Source organism: Hetaerina americana, unplaced genomic scaffold (assembly GCF_022747635.1).
Source record: "Hetaerina americana unplaced genomic scaffold, ioHetAmer1.1.p SCAF_3, whole genome shotgun sequence".
Taxonomy (NCBI): Eukaryota; Metazoa; Arthropoda; class Insecta; order Odonata; family Calopterygidae; genus Hetaerina; species Hetaerina americana.
This window is the reverse complement of record NW_027286874.1, coordinates 88,655,279-88,671,269: the sequence shown is the minus strand read 5'-3', so window position 1 is coordinate 88,671,269 and position 15,991 is coordinate 88,655,279.

Here is a 15,991-nt window from a genome sequence, read left to right as displayed (position 1 = left end):
CCTTCCATAAAATTCTAATTTTGTTATTTCCACTTCTGAATTATGCATCAAATATCTTTCTTGGCTGAATTGCATTATGAGGCGGCCCGTAGTTTGTCGGTCCACGCTGAACATAAATAAGACCTAACATTAATAGTCCATGCTAAATGAAAAGTTTCTCTTCGTGGCGTAGGGATGATACAGCCTAATAATGGTGATTTTTTATTATTGTTAAGTGTTACCTGCTATGCTGTGGTTCACCACTTTCCGAGAGAAATATCCACACGCGGGACACGTGGAGAGTAGAAGGGGTTCGGGGTTAGGCGATGAAGGACGGGAAGGGAAGGTTTGAAGGCACCGGACGCGTTAGGGGTTCAAAGCCACTCCGGGTAGGAAGATTAATAAGTGGCTGGCACTCGACGGCTGCGACGCGGTCCCCAAATAGACCCATCCTTGGGGGGGGGGGGGGGGGGGAGCGGCGGGGGAGAGTCGCGAAAAAATGTCGGGTTGGCGTATTTCGCGGATTCGAAATGCGATGAAAAGGATGAAACTTAAACTGCAGGCCACTCAGTCTGTGTCGACGGAGATGGGGGGTGAGGGGGAGGGCAGTGGGTGTTGGTGGAGATGGGAGGAGGCGGGGAAAGAAGGAAGGCGGTGATGGGTCGGGAGGCTGACGAAATCCAATACATCGGATAAACGCCTGGAGGAGGAGGGGTTTGTTGAGAGGTCCCACCTCCAGGGGATCGAACTTCTTCGCAAACAGATACCGTGACTTTTCACGCGGAGGATAGGGATTCATTTTCCAGAGGTTTTCTTCCAGCGATATTCCAGATGACGACTAAAATTTTTGAATAATTTTTTTACATTGCGGAATCACCTATCCAATCTCGGTGATAATCTGGAATGGCCACATTCAATAGCTTAGCTTATTGTAACTATTCTACGGAAATATATTACAAATAAAAATTTTGGAAAATACAATTTAACTCGATTGGTTACATTTAATTAAACTCTGGGAGCGAAGACTAAATTACGTATTAAATCTCTTGCGTAAAATGGAAGGATGTCTTTTAAACAATGATGTTGAAAATGTACAATTAGCCTGCGTAGGTCCTACGGTAAGAGAGTTCCAATGTCTCGTTCCAATGGAATTCGAGAGAATAAGTGCGTGGAAAAAAAACTTAAGTAGTCATTCTTCCCACGAACGATAAGGAATCAGAATAACGTTTTCCGACCAATCTAGGAGGTATAGGTGATTTGGGTCCAGGGTAGTCTGGTTTTTAATCACCCCCCTGCCACACACCCCAGCGGAGGCTTGCAGGGTACTATGTAAAAAATTCTTTTTTGATGTTGCATACCTGGTGTGAAACCACCCCGTGCGACATCCCTCAGGGGTGGCTTGCATGATACCACGTAGATAGAAGAATGAGCGAAAGATACTATTTCTTATTAACCTTTTTATCGCATTCATCCAGTACTCTTCTAATAAATACTAATTTTTAGTTAGCTTGTCCACATATTCCCCGTATGAGTTTCACCCAGGAGATGTCGTGAGTGAGGGTAACGCCTAGGTATTTAATTGAGTCTACGCATTGTATATCGGTGTTACCAAAGTAGTAGGTGTTCGCGAGGGAATTGCTCTTTTTCCAAATATTTATCGCTACACCCTTATTTAGGTTTAATTCTAATTGCCAAGTATCGCACCAGCATTGTATAGAATTAAGGTCAGCTGATAAAGCTGGTGTGTCCTCAGAATCACGGATATCACGGTAAACCACTGGATCATCGGCAAATAAACGTATCTTACTAGTGACTACGGAGTTAATGTCGTTAACGTAAAGTAGAAAGAAAAGAGGTCCGATAAGACTTCTCTGGGGAACACCTGAAGTAACTTTTACTTCATTTGAGCTAACTCCATCTATCACTGCTCTTTGTACCCGACCATTCAAAAAGTCTTTTTACAAACCCCGAATATTTTTATCAATGCCATAATCTTCTAGCTTTGTGAGTAGTATAATATGAAGTACTTGTAATAAACCTTTTTATTTTGAGTAGTAAGCTATTCGTCGGTTAATAAGTATTTAATGCTGAACTAAGGCAGTTTTTCTGAAAAATATATGGAAAAGTTATCTGAAATCAATCTTCAGTATCGTTTTTTTAATCACTTCCCGCGTCTTTCAGATATGTAGTTTGAGCAGGTTTATTTTCATAGAAAGTGATGAAATAAAAGAGGTGGCCGCAGTAAAATGGTGACGTCAGTAAAAGTAAAGTAACGAGATATTTTAAATTGACTTGAACTTTAAAGAAATAGGGAATTCCGCATTGCTATAGTACCAGTTCCTAAGTTTTTCCACTTTTAAACCTTAAATCATCTCCCTGACTCGTACACAATCATGATGACCTTTTTAGAAATCACTAAAAAGTACAGTTGATCTCAGCAGTAATGCGCGCCCCGCAGTAACCTCCATGCTTCCTCCCTTCCGGCCATCAGTTTTCCCTTTTGCCCGCCGACATATTAATCGGATCGGAACCGAGTTTTTTCTCGAGTACAATTTAATGTTCCCAACTGGGCGATTGTTTACTGCGTCGCGGAAATTAAACGTAAGCACTTTCTCATTTTTCTGGCATATTTATATCATCTTGAAGACAAAGCAAGCGCGCGTTTGCCCCATTTAATCATCAAGCCGGCAATACAAAATCGGTAATGTGCAAATGAATTTATTCTGGTACCGCATATAAACGAATACTTATCTTAGGAACTGTGCCGTTACATACACCTATTCAATCTGTTTAAACGTAACCGATTTTTTAGATTAAAGTGTAGGTCAAATATCTTAAGTCCTCTTTGTCAAATTATTTATCTTCAAATGAAGTGAGGATTAGTGCTAGAGATGCATACAATACTTAATATGCCTTGATATCATCTTCACGTAACATGAATCACATATCGGTCGGAAAATTTCATAAGGGATTCGATAATAATGAGAAAAAGATCCCTGTTGAATATTCTGGCAACCGTAATGTCAAGGAAACGTTATATGTATTTGTAGTTAATTGCCGAAGTTTAAAAAATAAAGTCGCTGAATATCATCACCTGCAAAGTTGCAGATATAATTGTTGGATCTAAAAGCCGGTTATCCACTGATATCGCCGAAGGTAAAATTTTTCCAAATTTTTTCCGTTTACCCATATGATGGAGAAAATATAATCGGGGGCTCGGTATTTATTACAGTCAAAAAATTTTGCGTTAGCAATGTTGAGGTAACTCCAGATAACGGTTTGGAAAGCGTTTGGTGTTCAATCCTGAATCCGAAAGAATCCAAGAATGCGCATTTTAAAAGGTCGTCGGATGACAAAGATACTCGTAATTCAATTCTAGATCCAGACCAGCAAATCAAAAGTTTCTTTCGTGGCTTAAAGTGCGTATTGAAGAGTTCATTTAAAAATTTTATAAAAATAGTAAACACCGAAATATTGTGTATACGTGTAATCACTTCCTCGATACCGCGCGCTCAACAGTCAATTGGTTCATTCCGAATAAATTTATAAAAGATAAGGTGGAACCTAGATGGTACAAGGTGGGTGTTAAAAATTTGTTTCCACGTCACAGGCTATGTCGCGCCCAGATGAAAAATCTAAGGAACGATATCTTTAGCGACAAAATGAATGAGATCACTAATGATTGTGATATATCTAGGGCGAATGCCAAGGAGTAATTTTAGAAGGGTTCAGAAGGAAAACATCATCAAAAAATTTGAAAGAGAATCCAAAACCATTTGGCCATATGTAAGAGAAGTTTAGGTTCACATCTACGGTTAATTCACTCAAAAACAATAAAGGCGAGAGAGCAACCAGCAGTTTGGAAAAGACCAACTTATAAAATTCCTTATTTCAAAGCGTCTTCACCAATGTCTCACCAAATGTCTGCGATAGCTTAACAATTCCTTCCCGTCAACCGATACTCAAAATTGAAATCTCATGAATTGAATGTTTGCTGAAAAATGTGAATCCTATAAAATCCTCCAAGCCCGATCATATAAGAGATCGTATTAAGGATCTAGGGTCCGAATATTGCGCCGTATCTACGATTCATAGTCAAGGAAACGCTATCAGATCACAAGGTTCCCAGTGATTGGAAAACGGCTAATGTAACACCAATATTTAAAAACGGAAACTAGCAGAAATGGAACATTTACCGACCTATTTCCCTCACATCCATGCCATTACAAGAGATATCTGTGATCCTGAGGATAGAGCAGCTTTTTCAGATGACCTTAATGCTATACAACGCTGGTGCGAAACTTTGTAATGAGAAATACTACCTTGATCAAAAATTTCCCGGAATTTATTCAGAAAATTAAAAATACAAGTTTATTCATCTAAATCTATATTGTCCCCTTCAGAGTAATCCCCATCGACTTCAACACACTTATGCCAGCGCTTGATCCAATCCTCGAAACATTTTTTATATTCGGTTTTCGGTATGTCCATCAGTGCTTCCTGCGATTTTTCCATTACTTCCTCTCGGCTGCTAAAACGCGTTCCCCGTAATGGTTTTTTAACTCGATTGAACAGAAAGAAGTCACAGGGAGCCAAATCAGGTGAATTCGGTGGCTGTTGGATGGTATTTGTTGCATTTTTCGTCAAAAAATTACGAATAATGATAGCACTGTGCGACGGTGCGTTATCATGGTGCAAAATCCACGAGTTTTCTGCCCACATTTCTGGTCTCTTTCGGCGAATTGCTTCACGCAAACGTCTCATAACGCCCAAATAATACTCTTTGTTTACTGTCTGGCCTTCTGGCAAAAATTCATGATGCACTACACCGTTGTAATCCATGAAAACCGTCAGCATTGCCTTCTTTTTTGGCTGAAAACGACGTGGTTTTTTTGGTCTCGGCTCATTTGGTGAACGCCATTCACTTGCCTGATGTCTGGATTGCGTGTCGTACTCATAAACCCACGTCTCGTCTCCAGTAATGATCCTTTTGATGAATGTGGGATCGGATTCAGCCTCGCAAATCATGTCTTTTGCGACGTCAACACGGTCTCTTTTTTGCATGAAATTGAGGTCTTTTGGCACCAACTTTGCTGCTACACGACGGAAACCCAAATCATTAACCACAATGTCTTCGGCGGATCCATAGGCAATGTTCAAGTCCTCCGCTATTTCTCTGATGGTTAATTTGCGGTTATTGACCAACATTTCTTTTACTTTATCAATTTTTTCACCGACTTTCGATGTCGATGGTCTGCCACTGCGTTCATCATCTTCGATTGACTCACGACCACTTCTGAACCGCTCGTGCCACTGGTAAACGACCGTTTTTTTTAGAGAATCGTTGCCGAAACACTTTTCCAACATTTCCAACGTCCGTGCGCCACTAAATCCGTTTTTTACGCAAAATTTAATACAAGTTCGTTGTTGCAAATTTAAATCCATTTCTGAAATTGTAAAAAATCGCCAACACACATAGAGATAGATGTACTCTTGGCTACGTAACTTTTGCAAATGTCAAGTTATGACACTAAGATTTAAAGGGAATATCAACAACAGATGTACCAATTTAACAAAAAAAACAGAACTCAAATCGAAACGATGGGAGCGCCACACGGTGGTTATTCCGGGAACTTTTTGATCAAGGTAGTATACTTAAAAAGTGTGTAGTGATGAAGTTTTGGAATAGGAGTACATCCGTCCCGAACGCCCCCTGCATCAGGAATACCGACATAGAAAGTAAAGACTTTATTAAATACTTAGGCGTTACCCTCTCTCGCGACCTCTCTTGGGTGAAACATACATTTAAGGGTTATAGGTGAACAAGCTAACAAAAAATTAGCATTTTATACAAGGTATTGGGGAAATGTGACGAAAAAATGAAAGAGCCTTGTCATCTTTCGCTGGTCATGCTTCATTTAGAACATGCTGCTAATATGGGATCCTCATGAAGTTGGATTGATTCCCGAATTTGAACGCGAGCTCGTAGAGGAGCTAGATTTGTGGAACGTTGTTATAACAAAAAGAGTAGCGTATCAAAATTATTAGAGTAGCTAGATTGGAAATCACTCACGAGCGATGGTTAAGTTACCCATTAGATCTCTAGCATAAATTGGAAGGATATCTCTTTAGCTTGATATTGAAAATCTATTATTAGTCACATCATATTACGGTGGGATAGATCATGTCAGTAAAATTAGAGAGAATAAGTGCGGAACAGACTTGAATGTCATTTTTCCCTCGAGCGATAAGGCATCAGCATAAACTTGTCCTACCGCGCAATGGGAAAAGTATTTTGTGTCTGGATTCGTCTGGTGAGTAATCACCCCCTGCCACACATCCCTGCGGTGACTTGCAGGATGTTTTGTAATGTATTGTATAATGTAAATGCAATGTACTGAGTTTCAACACTTCAACGTTCCTGGATTTCGCCTAGGTAGCGTTGATGGCATTACATGAGTTAAGATTGCTTTGATCATAAAATGCCATTGTTTGAAAATTGCAAATTTATAATTAAATAAATATGTAGTAATTTGAATAGTATAACTTTGGATGCGATAATTATAAAACCTACAATTACAATTTTGCATAGGTAGTGAAATGCGCCATTAAATGGAAATTGTAGATTGAGGAGTGATTTGGTTCCTACTTGGCGCTTTGGAATGATACCGTTCATACTCGTAATAGAAATTGTAGATTTATTCCGAGAGTAAACTGGGAGCATTCAAATTATGGCTTACAGAAATAATGCACAAAGCATTATGTGATGCCTGTAGGTAATAAATATGTATATTCTCGCGAATGCTTAGAGGATTTTCTTAAAAAAAAACAATAATGCAAGTATTCAGATTTCCGAACGGAGGTCTTAGAAAAACACTTGCTCTAGACTCTAAAAACCGCACAAGGAAAGCGATTGATCCATTCTGAACTGTTCAATATAATAAAGATGGGTAGCTAGTTATTGATATCTTATTCATAAACCATATCCAGCCTCATTCTGGCTTGCAGGTTACAGCCACTTTATTTTGCCACCGAAAGAGTCTTTTACAGCATTAACTAGAACATACCCTGCGACAGTGTTAGCCATGAGAGCAGTACACATAGCGTACACTGCACGTCGCAAATATGATTGTGTATTTTGATGCACATGTATATATTTTATCGGTAAAATTAAAGTCCAAGGCCTGACTAAATGGATTTTCATATGAGGAATCGGTTCAGGGAAGAAAAACCTATTCAGTAGTATTGAACATACCAAAATAATAAAAAAATGAGTGATTAAATGAACACAATAATAAATTAATAAAAGTTTAGATACTTAGAGATATGCTCAAGAGAAGTTAAAGTTTACACGTGGAACTTCAGAATATCACTAGTAAACTGAGATTTTACTAACTGCATCATCTGTATGCCTTATCAATAATGCAGGGCATCGCCGTCTGTGATCGAATTCAAATCGGGTGAATCCCATTTGCCATCAAAGGTGTCAAAATTCTCAGTGACTTAAAATAATGTGAAATTCGGACAATCTATTCTTTCGGCTAATACGACTTGAAAAGTATTCTATCAGGAAAATGAATTGCCTTGCTTAAATTTTGTTTTTTCTGACCTGCATCGGATTCTGAAACTTTTTAGCAGCCGCAAGACACGCACGTACTTTTCACAAAGTGAGACGTACGACCGGAAAAATAACAGCAATTATGGACATGAAGAATCCTAATATGGCCAAAGGACACACGAGTTGCTTCCACCTCTGACGGCAGTAATAGGTGCCTGAAGTCGGTGGTCAGGAAGTGTTTAACGTTTTGGGCATCTTTCCAGACGGCATTCCTCTCAGCGAATGGAGCATCTAGGCACTTAACTAATGGGCTCGGACTTGGTTATAGATAACTGAATCACGTTAATTGCGCCCAGATAATAGTGGTAATCTTTCCAACCAATATCGCATAATTTATGTACAATACAAGCAAAGCTACTACTGGTTGTGAAACCTCCTGCGAATTCAAATTACAAATAAATTAAAAAGGATTAACATTCATAGTCATGTTGAAGGTCTGGGTACAGTACTAGGTATAGAGTTCAAGGTGTAAAACTTCTACACAGGTAAAAGAAGGTAGGAGTGTGCATTAAGCGTTTTAAGCAAGCTATTACAAGTATAATTTAAAATGTAGTATTCAACGGAAGCGGTATATAAAAAGAATACCCCTCACCAGGATATTCAGTGATTTGTTGCGAGCATACTTTAGAGAAAACAAATCGATCACACGATTAAGTATGGTTTAATACTTGATAAAACGTAAATTGCTTTAATAATTAAGGGAAGCTTTAAAGAGGATTTGGGTATGCTGAAAACAAAGTTAATATATCCATTGAAGGCAAATGGTTCGCAAAATGTGTGGGGAAGTTAATTTATGAAGACTGATATAATCCGCGGTGAGCGCGTGGTGCTCATCAGGGATTCAGCCAGCCGAGGGCAGCGAGGGGTGGGAGGCCGCGGAGGGGATTGCCCGGCAACGTTGGTGAAGGGGGTCGTTTGAATGGGAGCGATAAAAAGGTTCACGGGAGAGCGCGTGAGGCGCCCTTGGCGACGCCTGACCCAATTTCTGCCTCCCCACCCACCACTGGTCCCTTGCGACCGCCTGCTAGACGCGTCCTGAGTGGGCTTTAATTAGAACCCCTTGAAGCTAAGTGCTTCCAAGTTCGCAGGTGATATGTTATGGTTGAGACGCAAGCGACATTCCGAACTATATATATACCCCCTCCCCCACCACCAACAACTGCATGTGCTTGCATAGAGACCATCTCTTTGCTTTTAAAAAGACCACCGCCGCCTAAAAATAAAAGTAAATAGCAGTCCTGGTAAACATTGAAAAATCTCATCAAAAACCTCATTGATGGGAAATTAAATGCGGCGGAAGGAAAAAAAGCAATAATTCATCCCGATTCGTTCGTTATGTTTTACATTAAAAGTGTGTCATTTCATAAAGGATTTGCATCGTAAAAGCGAAACTATTCACTCGTATTGAATTATTCATTGAATTTTGGAAATTATGTTTTCTGCTGACAGTGGTCAGCGAGAATTCCGCCATTTGAACTTTTCGTAAATGCAAACGACCGCTTATTTTTTGCACAAAAATATTTTAACGGTATTTTCAAGAACGGTTTTTTGATTGAGTTTTTGTCATTTTTAAACCTTTTATGTTCCCATTGATATCAGATTAACGTTTGAAATGTATTAAGGAGCAATGCAAAAGATGCCTCTTGATATTTAAAATCTTGATTTCGTGCTGGAATCATTTTGCAGTCGCACAAAAATGGAAGATGAGAATCTAGTCATTTCCATATCATAGCAATATTTTATTGTGAGATAAAACATTAGATTTCCATAAAATAATGGAATAAATCTATTCTTTGGTGCAATTTTAATATTTTAAAACAATAGTGAATTGTATTTGAAGTATATTTATATAATTAATTTTATCAAATAGAAGTATTTTTATAAGTAATTTTTATCTTTCGTTTCTTTACTTTGACAAATGTTTTCAATATCACTGAATCTGCAAGCGAATTTCAACGTTGCTGGATATGCTTGCATCAAAAGCAGGCAAATAAACTAAACAGAAACCTTCCTCCGAGAGAAAGGCGATTCCTATGGAATTATTATCGTAAGTGGACTTGTTAGCGTGACAGATATTCTTAATTTCACAACATTAGTCAACATGAATCTTGTACCATCTGCAGGTGTTTCAAATTCTCAGTTTTTCTTCGAGTTTCATTGCAGTATTGCAATTTTACTCGAATGTTTTATGACGGAATTATAACTGAGCACTCAATTATCGGACGGCATATTTAAGAGGGGATAAGTCGGAAGGAATTATATTTGATTGCGATTTTTTATTAAAGTAAGTTGATATCAGTTAATGGATTTGAATTTTTAAAACTCGTGCAGAGATATAAACAGAGTCTAATATTCCTGAATAATCAAAATCGGATATGTATAATGTTAGACAGTCGAGCAATTCGCTTTATTGTCACCAAAGTAATTTCGTTCACAAAGAGCGTAATCAGAAGTTATGTTCGCCAAATTTTATTCAGAGCATTTGAAATTACGAAAATAAAAACCTCATCAAAGTTGTTATTTTTTAATTTTATTTATAAATGTCTTATAATAAGCATCAATATTTCATTATTAAACACAAAAGTTTCAGGTTTAACTTTGCGGGATTCCTTCATTATGAGGGTAAAAAAGAAACTTTACACTTCCGCAATAAAGATTTGATATATCACGACCATGGTTTCGATGCTGCGAATCATCATCAGGTAACAAACATAAACATTTTTCAACATGTAGATACATATATATATATATATATATATATCCGTATTCGGTGTGTGTATATATATATATATATAAATATACATACATATATATATATATATATATATATATATATATATAATGAGGCTTTCCAGATGGGCGACAGAAGCGCTGTTAAAGTCGCTTTTCAAATCCTTATGGAAGGATGAACTCCTGCAGATTGTTTTTATATTTAAACCACAGGGTCGTTTGGGAACAGACGACCGTGGACCGAGGGAAAACAGTATGACGATCAACACATTTCTTCATATGTCCATAACTTACTCAGAACTCGAGGGCGGGAACAGGGGGGTGACGTTATCTTTGCAGTAGCTTTAGTAATAACATTAGTTAAACTTCAATTGGAGGGGGGCGCAAACGTATGTACATGAGCAGGAATGAATGTACTCGTAGATAGATGTATAAGTAGTCGTCTTTATTTTGGGGCTAGATTGAGTCTCTTCTACCACCTAACCCCTCGTCACACATTTACAATTTTTAACTTAATCATAAATTGCGCATATTATGCATGAACAGCTATAAAATTAATGCATAAAATATCTTAGGACTAACGTACAGCAATACAATATATTAGTTGCTTTGTTAATTAATAACTATAACACAAAATCATATACCACAGACACGAACACAATACATAAAAATGCCATACATAGACATACCAATACATGCAAACGATTCTTGTAAAACAGTATTCCTGGTTGGAACAACATATAACAACAGTAATAAGTTATATTTACAAGCACCAATACAGAGAATGATGCCCATGCGAAATAAAAAGGAAAGATCTCGAAGTCTGTTTACAACTGGATATTACTACTAAATTGTTTTGCAGGGAAATTAGTGATTTATGAAGTGCGCGGTTGATTAATGGGAGAGACGGTGCGATAGATGTAATGGGTAGCTCAGTCCACTGATGACATACTGTGACTGAAAATGACTAGTTGTCCCGGGTGCGTTCCAAAATTAATGCAATTAAATTTCCCGCGCCGCTCCTATTGGTTGAAGTGGAATCGAACTACTTAAAGTAGGTGGGGGGCGTTAATCTTTGCCGTAACCGGTGTCAGTGCTTTCCAAGCTGTGGAAGCGGCAGGCCGTCAGTTATTGTAAACCTCTGAGCGCCGACCGTGTCACGAAAGACCAACCGAGCGGAAATTTCAAGTGAACTTTTGCAACGTATTGAAAATGGACCTGATTATTTGGACAACGTCATCACTGATGATGAAACCTGGGTTTTTGGATACGACCCAGAAACAAAACGCAAAAAGCTCTGAATGGCACACTGGCCAGTACCCCAAGCCCAAAAAGGCAAGAATGAGCAAACAAAAAGTGAAAACAACGCTCATTGTCTTTTTCGATAGTAAAGGAGTGGTTCATAAGGAGTCCAGTCCTCAAGAACAGACAGTTAACGCTACCTACTACATGTATGTGCTCAAAAGACTCCGAAAAAGGGGAATCAGGACGAGAAAAGACATCTTCGCTACATGGAAATTCCATCACGGCAACGCGCCTTGCCACAACGCGCTAGGAGTCCGCGAGTTCCTAGCCAAACACCAGGTGCCAACGCTGCCCCAGCCCCACTATGGTCCTGACGTCGCCCCAGCAGACGGCGAGAGAATTGAGGGAATTGCACTCGCTCGGAAGCACTGCTCTCAACTCTCGCGCGAAAGGCGGGCTCACAGCGGGTCCCAAATTAATTTACTCTTCTTTGAGCCTTATTTTATTTCTTCCTTCTCCCTACTCCGCTTACCTAACCCTCTCCCTTCTATCACGGCCCTCAACATCCTACTACCTATCACTAGCTCTCCCAAATACGTTTTCCTCCTTCTTCGGATTCCACATTGTAACGCCTCATCTCCTCCCACCATCAATAAAACTTTGCTTTATTGTTATTCCATCGCAAAGTTTTGCGAGACCCCTATGGGACTCAGGATTTTAGAACTCAATATTTAAATACATAAAAAGATCAAGCGCAGGAGGGGGCACGTGCGCACATCATATAAACATCACACGCCGGATTCAAGCTCCCCTAAAGTGCTACCACAACCTCATAGGTTAGCTCATAGGCACTTCAAGCCACCTCAGGCTAAGGGTCAGCAACCCAATAGGTCCAACGACCAATCCGGCAGACATCTGCCTGATCGTGTCCCACGCAGGACCGGTGTGATGAATTACAGGTTTTTATTAAAATACCTACGAGTCGCGGTAGTCCAGGGGTAGAGCGTTGGACTACTGGCCGGAGGCCCCGAGTTCGATTCCCGGGTAAGCCTCTCTGGGCACCTACAGCTCCACCCAAGCTATGTGATTTTTCGGAATCACTACCAGATCTTCATCGGAAACCATTACCGGCACAGGGAAAGGACCTGGCCCCCCTACCCTGATGTGTGAATTTCACACGCCGTCGGGCTTAGTACTGGGTGAACTCTACCATCACCTACTAAACCGACCTTCGGGTTGATTACTTTGTTAATGATTTTTTTTAAATTACCTGTATCATTCCACTTATTGGATCGGAGCATAGAAAAGCACCACATTTAACGCAAATGTATTTATCCATCTTACGACCAGAAAGGGGGGAAGTGTGGGTGGATGGGTGGCGCGGAAAGTGAGAGTAAAGTTTGAACGGCTTAACGCCTCATCGGCGTACACCGATGGGACGGCGTACTCACTCAAAGTGGCCCCCACGAAGCACCTGAAGTTGGAATCGAGATACAACTGAAAAATATGCAACACCGCCGGTGGGAAGCCAGTACGATAGCCACCGCAGCATCTCGATCCCCCACGAGTTCCGATTTCGGTGCACCACGAGAATAGTGTTGATGGGAGCACGTGTAGACGATTCTCTAGGGAAGGAAGGAATGGGAAGGGATGTGGAAATAGGAGGCAAGAGAGGCGATGGGAGGGTTGAAATGACTTTTGGGGGATGATGAGTGGAGTTAGTTTGGGAGTGGGGCGGCGGGATGAAACAGGATGTGGGGGTGGAGGGAGGAGATGATCGGCTTCCTCCACTCCACGGAAACCACGTCGACAGTAATCACGCGACTCCTTATGTTTTCGGGACTGCGTTCCATACTTCGGCTCTACTCTGCCGACTCGATTGCCGGGGGCGTGCGATGGCTATAAAAATACATTCATTCGAGTGACTGCATCCCTTCGGTGATCCTTCTCCCACTATGCGAGGCCCTGGTATATTTCAAGGGGCCTGAGTGGCCCTGGTTTCCATCAAAAAGATGACCATATTATTGGTTAATCGATGGCGTATTACGCGAGGCGATGTGGGTCATCTAATTCGGGGTACTTCTTCGCACGTATTATTGTAAGTCACCATGCTAAACATTTGACGTCACCTCTCCAAACAACATTACCAGTGGGTCAATGAACCTGCCTCCTGCGACTGACACGTGAAAGTTACCAAATGGATCAAAGTAAACATTTCTTGAAGTAGCGTATGAACACAATTGATTTGTTAACCCTAGACTTAGCTTTGTATACTCACATTCGCTCACTTAACCGAAAGTAGCATATCATTAACTGGGGGGGGTCTTTCAATCAAGTCTGTTTGCAACTTGTAATTTTTTTCATAGTGTCTTTTATTGAAAAATTTCCACCATACATCATGTCTACATGATACAGAATGAGTTATTTAGAATGTTCAATGACGAATTTTACATTGATTTCTTGGTACTTTTAAATGCATGCACTTTTATATTTGTCATTGGGTTCCTTGTTAGTCGTTAAACAGTGGCTGTAAATATTAAACTAAGACTTCGTATTCCATGCATGGGATTTTGAGATCATACCCGATTGCGACGCTGACAGCATGTAATTAAAAGCTCGAAGTACTTGCGTAGAAGCGCCAGGTGGGAACCAAAAAGAAATAATGTCTCCCGTATTTATTTAGAAGTGCCTAAATAGAAATTCTAACTTTGCTTTTGGATTCTTCGTCTCACGGCCTGCTTCCGAGAAGACTGCGTGCTCATTTTCAAAAGAAACGCAGTACCTCCCTAATCCTTTCCGAGGAAACGTAGTCGGAGAGCGTCGTCGCAACGGGCGCGTGGCCTCCAAAATTAAGTGCGCCGCCTTAAAAGAAACGGGATGACTTCCTGGTGGAAACTAAGATCTGCGTAATTATTCGCACGGGGTTGAGGGAGGCGGCCAGGGGTCTACGCTCTCTCCGCGAGGGAACTCCGCGCCTCGTTTACAAAACATCGCGACCACGCAATGTTTCGTGTTCAATGCGTATTCGAAATGAGTAAAAAAATGCCTAAAAATTCTAAAAACGGAATTAATGTAGAGCTTAGATGAAACTGGGTGTAACAGTATATTCAAATTTATGAAAAAATGTTGCATGAATTGGGAAGACAGAATAATAATCCATCATTTCTACAAGAATGTAGGTGAAATACGGAATCAACATGTAAGGCAAAATATTAGAACCTGAAAAGAATTTTTCTGTTACGAGACTTTTTACTAGATGTATATTTTTAAGAGGCAATTAAAACAGTACAAGGAATTGTAGTCAAAAGAATGAAGTGGACAGCAAAAAAAAATAATTTGTTCCGTTTCGTATGTGGCATAGTATTTGTATTAAAGGGTGAAGAAGCCCTGCAGAGATCCTTGAACTCAATAGGTCGAGTGATTCACGGACGTTGCATGAAAACCAGGTATAAGAAAACCACAATCTTAGTACCTAAAGTGGGATGCTAAAGGTAGGCATCTCTCGACGAGGAGATAAATTAAAAAAGTGGAATATTTTTCCTGCCTCGTAAGCTGCTTGCCACGGAATGGAGCGCGTACTTTGTTCAAGAGTAGATAAGTTCTAAAGGGGACTGCATGATAAGAAGCAGCCACCATGGAACGGAAGATACAGCTACAGACGGGGAAGCAAGATGGGAAACATTCCCGTGGAGTTCAATACTCTCGGATCAGAAACATTGACGGTTACTGGATTGGCTTCCGTGGTTGGCTGTCTGTGGAGTATATTTTGGTTCGATGTTTACTTCGCTTCAGAGCGAGGGGCTTCAACGAGGGAAGGGAATAATCTTCCCCGGAGACGCTCGCTGCAACGCGAGGGAAACGTCGAGTCAGAAGATGGTCCACACGCGTCAATCCTCGGAAGACACCTAAGCATTTGCGAACAGCTGCCCTAAATCGAATTCAGAAAAACATTGGTCATCGGAAAAACAAATTAGAGAAGATGGGAGCCCTTAAAATCTTGAGCTGAAGATGGATAGTGAATTTTAAATAGGCAGATAAGATAAGACACGAGCAAACGTGCAGAAGAATAAAAGAAAGACTCGGAAAATTAGAACCAGTTGGATTAGGCTCTACTAGACACTAAACAGAAAAATTTTAAGAGTAAAGCCAAGGGACACATGCTCTGTACAAATAAAGAGGTACGTAGCAAGAGAAAGCTATCCGGGGATAAGAGAATTAGTATTGGATTTGGAATAATGGAAGAAGCTTGCAGCCAACCACTCATGTGATTGGAATTAACTCTTTTCGATTTCGGCTTCTCAGTCTTTACGTCCATTTGCGAGAGAAATATAAATTCGTTTACCGGAATAATAGTCGAATAAAGGTTTTCTAAACATTTAAACTTTTAAGTTTTAATCATATTTCGGAAAATAGTTTTAA